Source organism: Crocuta crocuta, unplaced genomic scaffold (assembly GCF_008692635.1).
Source record: "Crocuta crocuta isolate KB4526 unplaced genomic scaffold, BGI_CrCroc_1.0 scaffold1, whole genome shotgun sequence".
NCBI lineage: Eukaryota > Metazoa > Chordata > Mammalia > Carnivora > Hyaenidae > Crocuta > Crocuta crocuta.
The window spans coordinates 1,576,078-1,591,851 of NW_027527930.1; positions in this window are offsets into that span (position 1 = coordinate 1,576,078).

A 15,774-nucleotide genomic window follows, 5' to 3' on the forward strand; every position below is an offset into this window, starting at 1 on the left:
TGAGCTAAAACACTGAATTTACGCGGAACCTTTGGCTCTCTAGCAAGGCGGAGAGGTTCCAGTTGCTAGCTAAGTAATGGAATTGCGCAGCAAAAATCCTTGAGTTTTATACCAGGAATAGGAAGCCACTTAATTTAATAAATAAAAAATCGAAACTTTGTAGTAATAAGTAGTTCCAGATTTTCAGGATTTCCGGGATTCCATTTTGAGATGTTATACTTTTAACAAATAATTTTGGGCGTCTACTACAAGCCAGGCACTGTCACTGATTTAATAGAGTCGTGATTTTTAGAGCTATGAATGACATTGTCATCCAGTTTGCCTCCACTTTATGGGTGAGGGAAAGGAACTTGCAAACAGCATGAGTGATTTGGTCAAGGTCACAGACTGTCAAGATTAAGTACTAAAACACACGCCTAAGGACTTCTAATTCTTTTTCATTTGGTTCCCCTTTCACCTTTCTTAAGAAACAAAAATTAATAGTACTCAACATTAGGTAGGATTTGTCTTTCATTCTAAATAAACGGAATATTTGAAGAAATGGCTGCAGAATTTAAAAACTTAATATATAGTTTGACTATGTTATATCAGTTCTGTGATGTATGATATTTTTACTTCATTAGAATTTCTTCCTCTCTGGTGTGGGCAGAGGCACACACAATCCAGGCAAAACTACATTATCCTTCGTGCCTCTTCAGTCTCATTTCAAAATTGAACATTTCCTGATTTCTGGAAACTTCATACTGCTGACCTGTGGCATCACTCGTTTCTTAATCCAGTTGTGTACCTATTCTACATAATCATTAAAAGGAACTTAGAAGTTCTAACTCTCATTCTTTCAAGGTTCTACTCTAGTACTAAGTTTAGTACCATGTTTATGGTAAATTGTTATACAGCAATAGAAAATGAATAGCCAGAGTTTCATCTGCAACCACATTTCTTTACATTTTAATATCCCTTAAAATTAGAATGTTGGATATCAAATAGCTATGTCCTGGTTAAGGAGATTATAGGGAATGCATTACACTGCTTTCTGGCCCTCCTGAAACAGTGGGCCAATATCTAGTTAATGCATATTTAGGGGTTGGGTCCTGCCTGTGCTCAAGAATTCCTTAGATCTTGTTAATTATGGAATAGCTTGTCATGTTCTCCACCTGCTTTCAGCATCTGCTCTTTTGTAGTCTTGGGAACACCTTTTGTTTTTTGTTTTTTGTTTTTTGGGGTTTTTTTTTGCATGCTTTCTATAGTTCTTAATGACATGTAGCCACTGGCATATTGCACGATGTTTGCCCTAAAATGTATGCCTAATAAATACAGGAGTTTGAGAGCAGCTCGGGGAGACTTTCCTTAGCCTCCCTCTCATCTCTCTTGAATTGCATGGAGTCTCGAGCAATCCTTTCTGCCACCTTTGGCTTTGCTGGACAAAGCCAAAAGCTGAAACCACAGTGGAATGTAATTTTTCCTTTTTCATCAATACAGAAAATTATGGTATTCAAATTTGAGATCATCTTAGATTTGGCAAAATATAGTGTGAATTGTTTCAAACATATAACAAATACACTATTTAACAGAATTTAATATATTGTTACATTTGCAAAATAGGAGAAACTGGAATATTACTAGATTTTTGACAGTGAACCTTCTTGCCAAAAGAAAGTGGAACAATGTATTTTGGATACTCAAGGGGAAAATATAGGCTAAAGATTTTATATCCAGCAAAAGCAACTCTCATGTACAAAGTGTATAAATGATCATATCAAGTGTTGATATCGTATCAATATTTGATGAGACCTATCATTGTCATAAGCCCTTCCTTCCTGAAGAATTACTAGAAAATGAGCATCAGACAACTAAAATTAGTAGGGAAACATCAACTTAAGAATTGGCTCATGTTCGTTATGGGGCATAATAATCTGTTATATGCCTTAGTTTTTGTGTTCCTTCTAGTTTATTCTGTTTTTCTTTTATAATGTTAATACACTATTACTGACTATATTCGATATGCTGTACTTTTCATCTCTGTGACAAATTTATTTTATAACCGGAAGTTTGTACCTCTTAATCCCTTCACCTATTCTGTGCATTCCACCCACCACACTTCTAGTTTAATCTTTATTATTTCTCCTGAGGTCTGTCACCCCATTTGTGATTTTTTTTTCCGATTTTTGTTGAGGTAATTGACAAAAGTGTAAGATACTTAAAGTGTCCAATGTGATGATTTGATATAAATAAAAATTGTGACAGAATGCCTGCCAGGGAGTTGAGGTTTTCTAATTCTGAATCATATTGTTCTTTACTACTTTGTATCTTTGTTGTTTAGCTAGTTTAAAAATAGTAACTTACAGGGGCATCTGCAGGTCATGGTCTCAAAGTCACAATCCCAGGGTCATGAGATGGAGCCCCATAGGGGCTATGTGCTGGGCGTGGAACCTGCTTGGGATATTCTCCCTCTCCCTTACCTCTCCCTCAAAAACATTAAAAATAGTAACTTACAAGTTTTGATCTATTTTTGTGGCACACCTTTCACGTATGTTTTTCATTATATATAATGAAACAGTTCTTAAAAAATTACTCCTTTTCCCTTTCAGAGGAATTGAAAATGTACTAGGCTGATGAAAAGTGGAATTTCCACACAGAGTGGTTATACAGATGGGGGCTCAGCACTGCTTTATTAAAATGACAGTTTTTTTATCATTGTCATTAATTTTTTTATTAAATTTGCATCCAAGTTAGTTAGCATACAATGTAATAATGATTTCAGAAATAGAATCCAGTGATTCACTCCCTACATATAACACTCAGTGCTCATCCCAAAAAGTATCCTCCTTAATGCTCCTTGCCCATTTAGCCGATCCCTCCCACCCACAGTGCCCTCAGTTTTCTCTATACTGAAGAGTCTCTTATGTTTTGACCCCTCCATGTTTTTATATATATTTTTGCTTCCCTTCCCTTATGTTTATCTGTTTTGTATCTTAAATTCCACACGAGTGAAATCATATGATATTTGTCTTTCTCTGACTGATTTATTTCGCGTAGCATAATACCCTCTAGTTCCATCCACATTGTTGCAAATGGCAAGATTTCATTCTTTTTGATCACTGAGTAATACTCCATTGTATAAATATACCACATCTTCTTTATCCATTCATCTGTCGATGAACATTTGAGCTTTTTACATACTTTGGCTATTGTCAATAGCACTGCTATAAACATTGGGGTGCATGTGCCCTTTCGAAACAGCACACCTGCATCCTTTGGATAAATACCTAGTAGTGCAATTGCTGGGCCATAGGGTAGTTCTATTTTTAATTTTTTTGAGGAACCTCAATACTGGTTTCCAGAGTGGCTGCACCAGTTTGCATTCCCATCTGCAGTGCAAAAGGGATCCTCTTTCTTTGCATCCCTGTCAACATCTGTTGTTGCCTGAGTTGTGGGGTGTTTTTTTTTTGTTGTTATTTTTTTTTGTTATTTTTTTTGTTATTTTTTTTTAGCCAGTCTGACTGGTATGAGGTGGTATCTTATTGTGGTTTTGATTACTATTTCCCTGATGATGAGTGATGTTGAGCATTTCTTCATATGTCTATTAGCCATCTGGATGTCTTCTTTAAAAAAGATTTTTTTTAATGTTTTATTTATTTCTGGGGGGGGGGAGGCAGCGTGAGCAAGGGAGGGTGAGAGAGAGAGAGAGAGAGAGAGAGGGAGATACAGATTCTGAAGTAGGCTCCAGGCTCTAAGCTGGCTGTCAGCACAGAGCCCAATGCAGGGCTGGAACCGACGAACCGTGGAATCATGACCTGAGCCGAAGTCAGACGCTTAACCGACTGAGCCACCCAGGTGCCCAGATCTGGATGTCTTCTTTGGAAAAGTGTCTATTTATGTCTTTTGCCCATTTCTTCACTGGAGTAATCATTTTTTTTTTGGTTGTTAAGTTTGATAAGTTCCTTATAAATTGTGTTACTAACCTTTTATCTGATATGTCATTGCAAATATCTTCTCCCATTCTGTTGGCTGCCTTTTAGTTTTCCTGATTGTTTTCTTTGCCATGCAGAAGCTTTTTATCTTATTGAGGTCACAGTAATTCATTTTTGCTTTTGTTTCCCTTGCCTCCAGAGACATGTTGAGTAAGAAGTTGCTGTGGCCAAGGTCAAAGAGGTTTTTGCCTGCTTTCTCCTCTAGGATTTTGATGGCTTCCTGTCTTAGGAAGGCCTTTCATTCATTTTGAGTTTATTTTTGTGTATAGTGTAAGAAAGTGGTCCAAGTTCATTTTTCTGCATGTCGCTGGCCAGTTTTCCCAGCACTATTTGCTGAAGAGACTGTCTTTATTCCATTGGATATTCTTTCCTGCTTTGTCAGAGATTAGTTGGCCATATGTTTGTGGGTCTGTCCTGGGTTCTCTATTCTGTTCCATTGATATGTCTGTTTTTGTGCCAGTACCATACTGTCTTGAGGATTACAGCTTTGTAATACAGCTTGAAGTCCAGAATTGTGATGCCTTCAGCTTTGGTTTTCTTTTTCAGAATTGCTTCGGATATTTGGGGTCTTTTGTGGTTCCATGCACATTTTATGATTGTAGTAGCTCTGTGAAGAATGCTGGTTTTATTTTGATAGGGATTGCATTAATTATGTAGATTGCTTTGTTAGTATCGACATTTTAACATTATTTGTTCTTCCAGTCCATGAGCATAGGGTATTTTTCCATTTTTTGTGTCTTCTTCAATTTCTTCCATAAGCTTTCTATAGTTTCCAGTGTATAGATTTTTCACCTCTCTGGTTAAGTTTATTTGTAGATATTTGATGGGATCGAGTCTTTGATTTCTCTTTCTGCTGCTTCATTATAGGTATATAGAAATGCAACTGATTTCTGTGCATTGATTTTATATCCCGAGACTTTGCTGAATTCCTGGATCAGTTCTAGCAGTTTTTTGGTGGATTCTTTTGGGTTTTCCATAAGAGTATCATGTCGCCTGTGAAGAGTAAAAATTTGACTTCCTCCTTGCCAATTTGGATACGTTTTATTACTTTGTGTTGTCTGCTGAGGCTAGGACTTCCAATACTATGTTGAATAACAGTGGTGAGAGCGGACATCCCTGTCTTGTTCCTGACCTTAGGGAGAAAGCTCTCAGTTCTTCCCCATTGAAGATGATATTAGAGGCGGATCTTTCATATATGGCTTTTATGACCTTGAGGTATGATCCTTCTATCCTTACTTTCCTGAGGGTTTTTATCAAGAAAGGATGCTGTATTTTGTCAAATGCTTTTTCTGCATCTATTAAGAGGATCATGTGGTTCTTGTCCTTTCTTTTATTAATGTGGTTTATGACATTGATTGATTTGTGGATATTGAACAAGCCCTGCATCCCAGGTATGATTCCCAGTTGGTCATGGTGAATAATTCTTTTAATGTATTGTTGGACCCAGTTGGTTAGTATCTTGTTGAGAAGTTTTGTATCCATGTCCATCAGGTAAATTGGTCTACAATTCTCCTTTTTAGTGGAATCTTTTGTTTTGGAATCAAGGTAATGCTGGCCTCATAGAATGAGTTTGGAAGTTTTCCTTCCATTTCTATTTTTTTGGAACAGCTTCAAATGAACAGGTGTTAACTCTTCTTTAAATGTTTGGTAGAATTTCCCTGAAATTTCCCTGGCCCTGGGGTCCTATTTTTTGTGAGATTTTTTATTACTAATTCAATTTCTCTATTGATTATGGGTCTGTTCAAATTATCCACTTCTTGTTTCATTTCGGTTGTTTATATGTTTCTAGAAATTTGTCCATTTCTTCCAGATTCTCCAATTTTTTAGCATATAATTGTTTATAATACTCTCATTATTGTGTATTTTTGTAGTGTTGGTTTTGATCTCTCCTCTTTCATTCTTGATTTTATTTATTTGGGTCCTTTCCTTTCCTTTTTGATTAAACTGGCTAGTTTGATCAATTTTGTTAATTATTTCAAAGAACCAGCTCCTGGTTTCATTGATACTATTTTTCTATTTCTATAACATTGATTTCTGCTTTAATCTTTATTATTTCCTGTCTTATGCTGATTTTATCTTCCCTTTCTCATCTCGCTTACAGTCTTTATTTTAAAATCTATATTGTCCGATAGAAATATGGCCACTCCAGTTTTCTTTTGGTGACCATTAGCAATGGATCGTTATCCATCCCCTTACTTTCAATCTGAAGGTGTCTTTGGGTCTAAAATGGGTCTCTTATAAAGAGCATATAGATTGATCTCAGTTTTTTTATCCACTCTGATACCCTATGTCTTTTGATTGGAGTGTTTAGTCCACTGACATTTAGAGTGACTACTGGAAGATATGAATTTAGTGCTATTGTGTTGCCTGTAGAGTTGGAGTTTCTTGCGGTGTTCTCTGGTCCTTCCTAGTCTTTCTTGCCTTTGTCTTGTTTGTTTTTTTTTCATCTTTTCTTCCCTCTGAGAGTCCCCCTTAAAATTTCTTGCAGGGCTGGCTTAGTGGTCATGAACTCCTTTAGCTTTGGCTTGTCTGGGAAGCCCTTTATCTCTCCTTCTATTTTGAATGACAGCCCTGCTGGTTAAAGAGTTCTTGGCTGCATGTTTTTCCAATTTAGCACGTTGAATATATCCTGTCACTCCTTTCTGGCTTGCCAAGTTTCGGTGAATAGGTCTGCTGCAAACCTAATTTGTGTTCCTGACAGGTTAAGGAACTCACTGCTTTCATAATTTTTTCTTTGTCTGTGTATTTTATGAATTTGACTATGATATGCCTTGTTGATCGTCGAGTTTTGTTGAATCTAATGGGAGTTCTCTGTGCTCCTTGGATTTTGATGTCTGTGTCTTTCTCCAGGTTAGGAAAGTTTTATGCTATGATTTCCTTACATAAACGTTCTACCCCTTTCTCTCTTTCTTTATATTCCAAGACCCCTATGATTCAGAGGCTACTCCTTTTTTAATGAGTCACTGAGTTCTCCAATTCTTATATCATGCTCTTTTGCCTTAATTTTCCTCCTTTTTTCTGCTTCATTATTCTCTATAAGTTTGTCCTCTATATCACTGATTCACTGTTCTCCTTCACACATTCTTGCCGCCATGGTATCCATTTGAGAATGCAGTTCAGTTATAGCATTTTTAATTTCGTCCTGACTAGATTTTACTTCTTTTATCTCTGAAGAAAGGGATTCAATGTTTCTTTCAGCCACAGCTAGTGTTCTTATTATTCTTATTATCATGATTGTTAATTCTAGTTCAGACATCTTGCTTATATCTGTGTTGATTAGGTCCCTGGCTGTCATTTCTTCCTGTTCTTTCTTTTGGGGGGAATGCCTTCATTTTGTCATTTTGGAGGAAGAAAAATAATAAAATAAAAAACTAAAATTAAAAAATTAAAAACAACACAAAAAAATCAAGTAAAGAAAGCTAGATTCTAGGTGCGTTTTGGTCTGATTGTTGAAAGAAACTTGATATAATAGAAATAAAAAAGGGAAAGAAAAGAAAAAAAGTAAGAGAATGCTTAAAAGTTAAAGCAAATGATAAAATAAAATAGAATAAAATAAAATGAAGAAAATAAAACAGAATAAAAAATTACAAAAAAAGGGCCAATATAGTAAAAGAAGTTAAAATCTTTTTTTTGTTTTGTTTCTGTTTTTTTAGCTTTATTTTTTAATTTTTATTTTTTTACAAATAGTTTATTGTCAGATTGGTTTCCATATAACACCCAGTGCTCATCCCCACAAGTGCCCTCCTCCATGTCTATCTCCCTCCTCCCCCCCAGAAGTTAAAATCTTTTTATATAAAAATGGAAAATAAAAATAATTTTTTTCTCTTTCTGTATTCAAGATTAAGAAAATAAAAGGGGGGAAACCCCTGAATAGATGGATCAGTGAACAGATCAAAATCCGAATGAAACTACATCCAGTTTCCCCTAGAAGTCAAACCATGAAGCACTTTATAGTCTGTGTACTAAGCAGGTGGAGAGTCTTGTGGTGGTTCTCTAGGGCTTGGTTGGCACAGTCGGATGGGTCTTGGTGTAATGGCTCTGTTCACCACTAGGCAGCACTGCTTAGCTTCTGGGGGTAGAAAAGTGTGGCACTCATGCACATAAGCGTGTATTAGCATGCTTAGGAGACGTGAAAATGGCTTCACCCAGCTTCCCAGTCTCTGGCATAGGAACACTGCACTCTCACGGGCTGGCAATCAAGCACCCCTCCTTTGTCTCCAGCTTCTGTCCACTTCCTGCTTATACACTGTCCATGTCCAAGTCATCAGCCTGCCTCCCTCCTGAATTTTATCTTAGATGACTCTGTGTTTTCAAACCCCTACTTCTGAAGCTTGGACCTGCTCTGACACTCTTGGGGAAGATTGTGCCAAGCAATGCAAGCTGGAAGGTTGCCCCTGGGGAATGTTCGTGAGATGGCACTGCTGCAAAAGCTCAAATATTGTGTCTGGGTGCTGGCTTGCCCCAGATAAATTTTGTGCAACCACACAGCAGCAGATGTTCAGGGATTATGGTAAATCATAACACAAAACTGACACCAGGTTTCACGTCACCCTACCATCTTTGTTCCAATACCAGCAAACACCGCTGTGTCTGCTGGAACCTTTGCCTGTGAGGTGGCTTAAATCCTCTACCAAATGCTCTTCTAGTAGGGGAACTGCTTCTCCCCATGTTACCCGTGGACCCTCTTGGATGTTGCTGCCTGCTCCTGGGGATTCGCCCTTCCCACCAGAGAACCACCAGGTATTAAGCTATGTACTCAGTACTGACTACTCTCCCCTGTTTATAGAATCTGAATTGAAACCCTCTCCTTTCTCCTTCCTCCTTTCTCCTTTTCTTGTTCAGTCACTTGTGAGTGTTTCCACTATTTCTCTTTCTCTCCAGTTACTTTCAGGGGGAGTACTTTTCCTGTATTCACCCCTCTTTCTCTGACCTCTCGCCACAAAAACATCTACCTACCCTCCGTGGCTTCTATCTCCCCCAGTTCACCTCTCTTCACTGCATACCTGTCAAGTTCCATGGCTCAAGTTATGCAGATTGTTGTGTTAGTCCTCAGATCAGTTTTCTAGGTGTGCAAAATTGTTGGTGCTAATCTAGTTGAATTTCAGGGATGAGAGAAGCAGAGAATGTACATGCTACTCTGCCATCTTGGCCACTCCAGTGACAGTTTTCATGAATGACCAAGGGATGATGTGCAGCCATCCAGATATGGAAGGACACCACTTGATAATAATAAGAAAAATGGGGGCACCTGGGTGGCTCAATCGGTTGAGTGTCTGACTTTGGCTCAGGTCATGATCTCACAGTTTGTGCATTTGAGCCCCCACATTAGGCTCTGTTTTGACATTTTGTGGCCTGGAGCCTGCTTCACATTCTCTGTCTCTCTCTCTCTTTGCCCCTCATTCTCTCTCTCTCAAAAATAAATAAACATTAGAAAAATGATAAGAAAAACATCCATAGGTTTCCTCCATGAGGGCAATATGATGTACTGGGTAGGAGGACGAAGGATGTCCTTCAGACATCAATTTAGCTTTAAAGAGTAATCTCTTGTCATGTGGTCTCTCTCAAGTGAAGCCTCTTTTTCCATCTTTTCCTACTCCAGTATTTTACCAGATATGGTGAAGTCCTCCTCTACCTAAGCTCCTTACAGAGAGAGTAGACAATTGTTTGAATATTGATGAGCATTACAGCAAGAAGAGTGAAATCACTATTAGCTTTGATAGTAGGGTGATCTTTGGTGACCTTGACAAGAGTTTCAATGGAGTAGAACGAGCAGAATCCAACTTAATGTATTGAGGATTAATAGAGAAAAGAAGAAGAATGATCTGGTGTGGAAAACTCTTGAGTAATTTTGTGTGAATAATAGAAAAATAGATTGTGGGTGGTGAAGCTTAAAACAAATATATAGGGACTTTAAGAATGGTTAGTGGTTATTCTGGGGGACATGCCAAGTGGGAGAGGGCCTGGGGAACCAACTCGGTAGCTGGAGGGGTCCGGAGCCTCTTGATGTGGTAGGTGGTTCCACAGATGAATGCACATATACAGATTTCATTGAGCTATTTTACGATACATGTGGAAATTAAATTGTGTATTTTATAAACTCAATTAAAATATTTTAAAACAATTTTGATAAGAAGGAAGAGTACTTAAAAGTAAGTGTATCTAGCAGTGATGGTTGTAGAACCTTAGGAATATACTAAAATCCACCTTGATAAATTTCGTGGTGTGCAAATATCTTTTTCTTTTCTTTTTTAAAAACTTTTACCTGAAGTGTAAAATATCTACATAAAAGTGCTCAATGAATTATCCCACGTGTGTAAATACCTTAATTAAAATATTCACCCCAGGGTTTGCCTCCCTCCCTCTCCCCCACTATTTCCCTCTCCCCCACGGTTCTCTAAGTTCCTCCTAATCCTCCTATACGTGCAAACATATGGTAGCTGTCCTTCTCTGCCTGACTTATTTTGCTCAGCATAACACCCTCAAGTTCCATCNCCAATTCAGATGCCTTTTATTTCCTTTTGCTGTCTGATGGCTGATGGTAGGACTTCCAGCACTATGTTAAACAATAGTGGAGAGAGTGGACATCCCTGTCGTGTTCCTGATCTCTGGGGGAAATGTCTCAGTTTTTCCCCATTGAGGAGAATGTTAGATGAGGGCTTCTCATAGATGGCTTTTATGATGTTTAAGTACATTCCTTCTATCCTGACTTTCTCGAGGGTCTTTATTAAGAAAGGATGCTGTATCTTGTCAAACGCTTTTTCTGCATCTATCGACAGGATCATACGGCTTTTATCTCCTCTTTTGTTAATATGATGTATCACCTTGANGTGTTCATCAAGGATATTGGCCTGTAGTTCTCTTTTTTTTGCTGGGTCTCTGTCTGGCTTGAGAATCAAAGTGATGCTGGTTTCATAAAATGAGTCCGGAAGTTTTCCTTCGCTTTCTATTTTTTTGGAATAGTTTGAATAGAATCAGTATTAATTCTGTTTTAAATGTCTGGTAGAGTTCCCCAGGGAAGCCATGTGGCCCAGGGCTCTTATTTGCTGGGAGATTTTTGATAACTGATTCGATTTCCTCACAAATTATGGGTCTGTTCAGATTTTCTATCTCTTCCTATGTGAATTTTGGTGGTGTGTGTTTAGGAATTTGTCCATTTCTTCTATGTTGTCTTGTTTGTTGGCATTTAGTTTTTCATAGTATTTCCTGGTGATTGCTTGTATTTCTGAGGGGTTGGTTGCAATCAGTCCATTTTCATTCATGATTTTGTCTATTTGAGCGCTCCCTATTTTCTTTTTGAGAAGCCTGGCTAGAGGTTTGTCAATTTTGTTTATTTTTTCAAAAAACCAACTGTTGATTTCATTGATCTGTTCAACTGTTGTGGTTTTTGTTTTTGGTTTCTATATTGTTTATTTCTGTCCTGATTTTTATTATTTCTCTTCTCCTACTGGGTTTGAGGTGCTCTTGTTGCTCTCCCTCTAGTTCCTTTAGGTGAGCTGTTAGATTTTGTACTTGCGCTTTTTCTAATTTCTTGACTTAGGCCTGGTGTGCAATGTACTTTCCTCTTAGGACTCTCTTTGCTGTATCCCATAGAGTTTGGATTGTTGTATTTTCATTTTCATTTGTTTCCATGTATTTTTTTAATTTCTTCTCTAATTGCCTGATTGTCCCATTCATTCTTTAGTAGGGTGTTATTTAACCTCCATGTTTTTGGAGGTTTTCCAGACTTCTTCCTGTGGTTGATTTCAAGTTTCATACCACTGTGATCTGAAAGTGAACATGGCATGATCTCAATTCTTTTATATTTATTGAGGGCTGCATTATATCCCAGTGTGTGATCTATCTTGGAGAATGTGCCATGCGCACTTGAGAAGAAAGTGAATTCCATGGCCTCAGGATATAGAGATCTAAGTATATCTGTCAAATCCATCAGATCCAATGTGTCATTCAAGTCCATTGTTTCTTTAGTGATTTTCTGTTTAGTTGATCTATCCATTGCTGTAAGTGGAATATTAAAGTCCCCTGCTATTAGTATTAGATTGTTTCTGTTTGTGATTAATTGTTTTATGTATTTGGGTGCTTCTGAATTTGGTGCATAGACATTTATAATTGTTAGCTATCCCTGATGAATAGACCCTGTAATTAATATATAATGTCCTTCTTCATAACTTGTTACTGCCTTTACTTTAAAGTCCAGTTTGTCTGATAGAAGTATGGCTACTCTGGCTTTCTTTTGACTTCCAGTAGCATATAGATATTTCTCCATCCCCTTACTTTCAATCTGAAAGTGTCCTCAAGTTTAAAACGAGTCTTTGGTCAGGGAGCCTGGGTGGCTCAGTCAGTTAAACGTCCAACTTCAGCTCAGGTCATGATCTGATGGTCTGTGGGTTTGAGCCCTGCATCAGGCTCTGTGTTGACAGCTAGCTCAGAGCCTGGAGCCTGCTTCAGATTCTGTGTCTCCTTCTCTGTCTGAACCCTCCCCCCCACTGCCACTGGCTCACGCTCTCTCTCTCTCTCTCTCTCTCAGAAATAAATAAAACATTAAACAAAATTTTAATGAGTCTCTTGTAGACAGCAAATAGATGGATTTTTTTTTTTTATCCATTCTGATACCCTATGTCTTTTGATTGGAGCATTCAGTCCATTTACATTCAGTGTTATTATTGAAAAATATGAGTTTAGAGTCGTTGTATTCTATGTAGGAGTCTTGCTTTTAGTGGTGTCTCTGGTACCTTGTGTCCTTGCAACATTTCCTTCATAGATTCCCCTTTAGGATATTTTTGTTTTTTATTTTTACTTTTTAAATATTTATTCACATGTGCAAGAGGGGCAGAGAGAGGGGGAAAGAAGATCTGAAGCCACTTGGCACTGATAGCAGGGAGCCCAGTGTGGGACTCAAACTCACAAACCATGAAATCATGACCTGAGCTGAAGTCGGATGCTTTAATCAACTGAGCCTTCCAGGCACCCCTAAATAAATTAATTTTAATTAAAGATTAAAGTCAACTTTTTTCTATTATTTAGTTTTCTATGGACACAATTTATACTAATTAGACAAGCTCAAGGAATTGGTTCAACATTTGAAAGTAGGCTAAAGGTAAAAAAGATGAAATTCTAAATATATTTTAACTGCCCATAAATATTATCTCTTTGTGACTATAAAGTAAGTTCTGAGACCAGGTCACTTTAAGGAAATTCCTAACTCATTTACACTGATATATGCTCCTTGGAAGGTAATAATTGTGTACCCACTCCTCTCCTAGTATTTTTTTTCTTTCTTAGCTGTTGTAGCTCTGTTTCTTAGGCTGAAATTGAATTGGAGCAGTCTTTTTTTTTTTCCAATTCATTGTCATTCATTTATATCATTTCTTTACTAAATTGAATTACAATAGGAAACCCAAGTTGTAGCCAGGAAGAGACAACCAAGATAAAATCTTAATTATCTGGTATGGTGGATTTAGTCTACGGAATATATCCTGTTTTTATAAGGACTCCTCATCTTTTATTATGATTGGAGATAGAGTAAATAACTAAAATATCAAATATTGTATATTCTCTGTTGAATAGTGTGTCTTTAATTTAACATCCCATTTACCTTTTGAACTATAATTTTTCTTTAATGTTTGTTAATTTTAGAGAGAGAGTGTGTGGACAGGGGAGGGACAGAGAGAGAGGGAGACACAGAATCTGAAGCAGTCTCCAGGCTCTGAGCTGTCAGCACAGAGCCGGACGTGGGGCGTGGACCCATAAACCACAAGATCATGACCTGAGCCAAAGTTGGACATTTAAATGACTAAGCTACCGAGGCACCTGGTGCTATAAATTTTAATTTAAATCCATATCCATATAATAATTTATGGGCCACAAATTTATATAATATACTTATTTCTGCATAGTTTCTCATTACAAATTGAGCCTTGAGAGAATTTCTAAGTCTTAAGTGATGAGTAACCAAACTGAAACAATCCAGTTCACTATTAATATTATTATGAATGCAGATAAACAAAGGAATATGTTCTTTTTTAAAAAAATTTTAACGTTTATATATATTTGAGAGACAGAGACAGAGCATGAACAGGGAAGGGGCAGAGAGACAGGGAGACACAGAATCCAAAGCAGGCCCCAGGCTCTGAGCTGTCAGCACAGAGCCCGAAGAAGGACTCTATCCCACCGACTGTGAGATCATGACCTGAGCCAAAGTTGGATGCTCAGCTGACTGAGCCACCCAGGCGCCCCACAAATGAATGTGTTCTGATACACTTTTATCATAAATTTTCTTATACAAAATCGATGAGGGATTCTTAATCTTTTTGTCACATGAACTCCTTTGGCAGTCTGGTTTGGCTTACATAGCCCTTTCGGGATAATGTTTTTAAATTCATAAAATATAAGCAGAAATAAAAGAAAAGCAGTTGCACTGAAATACAGTTCTGTGCATGTACCATAGGTTAAAGACCCCTGCACCAAATTTTGAATAGCCCTTTAGCTAATGTATCAAAAAGTGCCAGAGAACATATCTAACTAGAACAGTTTTTTTTTTTAAATGTTTTATTTATTTCTAGGAGAGAGAGAGAGAGAGAGACAGCGTGACAGGGGAGGGTCAGAGAGAGAGGGAGTCACAGACTGAAACAGGCCCCAGGCTCTGAGCTGGCAGTCAGCACAGATCCCGACGCGGGGCTCGAACCCACGAACCGCGAGATCATGACCTAAGCGAAAGTCGGACGCTTAACCGACTAAGCCACTCAGGCGCCCCTAACTAGAACAGTTTCTTAAACATCTAAGGTCAAAGCTGACATATGTGTTCATTAAGCACATATCTAATAAAGCCCTTAAATTATATCGTGTATATGTGTTGTTTTTGCCTTTAAATCTGGAAGTAAGAATGGTTATCAATTTAGGAATAAGTATATGATAAAAATTAAAGGAGAAGGTTGGTTTTATTGTAACATATAGATATTATTGTGTCATTTGGTAGAACCATAAAATCTTAGTATCAACATACATGCCTTAAAAGTTAACTTTGAGCACTTTAGCACGTTACAAATTTTGAGCCTTGCCCAGTTCCACTGTGGAGTTGGTGCATGGATTGATTAATTAAAGGTATGGGCTTAGTAAAACAGAAGATATGAATGGAAGAATAAGAGGATGGTAACAAACAGGATCAGTTGAAGTGGAATTAGAAAATAATGTGGGATGTGGAAACACACACACACACACACATAACAACAACAACAACTACACTGCAAAGTATGTATGAGAAGAGAAAAATAAGGAAAGACTATCATTAGCCTAATTAGTAATTTACTTTTCACACTTCCACATGCCCTGGGAATTTTGAAATTACGTTTCATCTTTGAGTGGCACTACGTATCTCATATTAAAATAATGATATTTTATCTATTTTCTTTAAAAGTATCTATTTTGACAGAGAGAGAGAAAGTTAGAGAGAGAGCATTAACCAGGGAAAGTTAAGAGAGAGGGGGAGAGAATCCCAAATAGTCTCTGTACTGTTTGTGTGAAGCCCGCTGTGGGGCTTCAGCCCACAAACCATGAGATAATAACCTGAGCCAAGATCAAGAGTTGGGTGTTTAACCAACCGAGCAACCCAGGTGCCCCTATTTTACCTATTTTTTAAAAAGGAGTTAAATGATGACTGAATTACATTAAAGTCCCTTGTAAGCTTTTCTCATAATGTATATTATAGCCTCATAAATTTTATCCTTTTCCTTTTTCAATGGAACAGTATAAACAGGCCTGAATTAAAGAGGTATTGTGCCCACATGTTTTGAAAACAATACCACTTAAT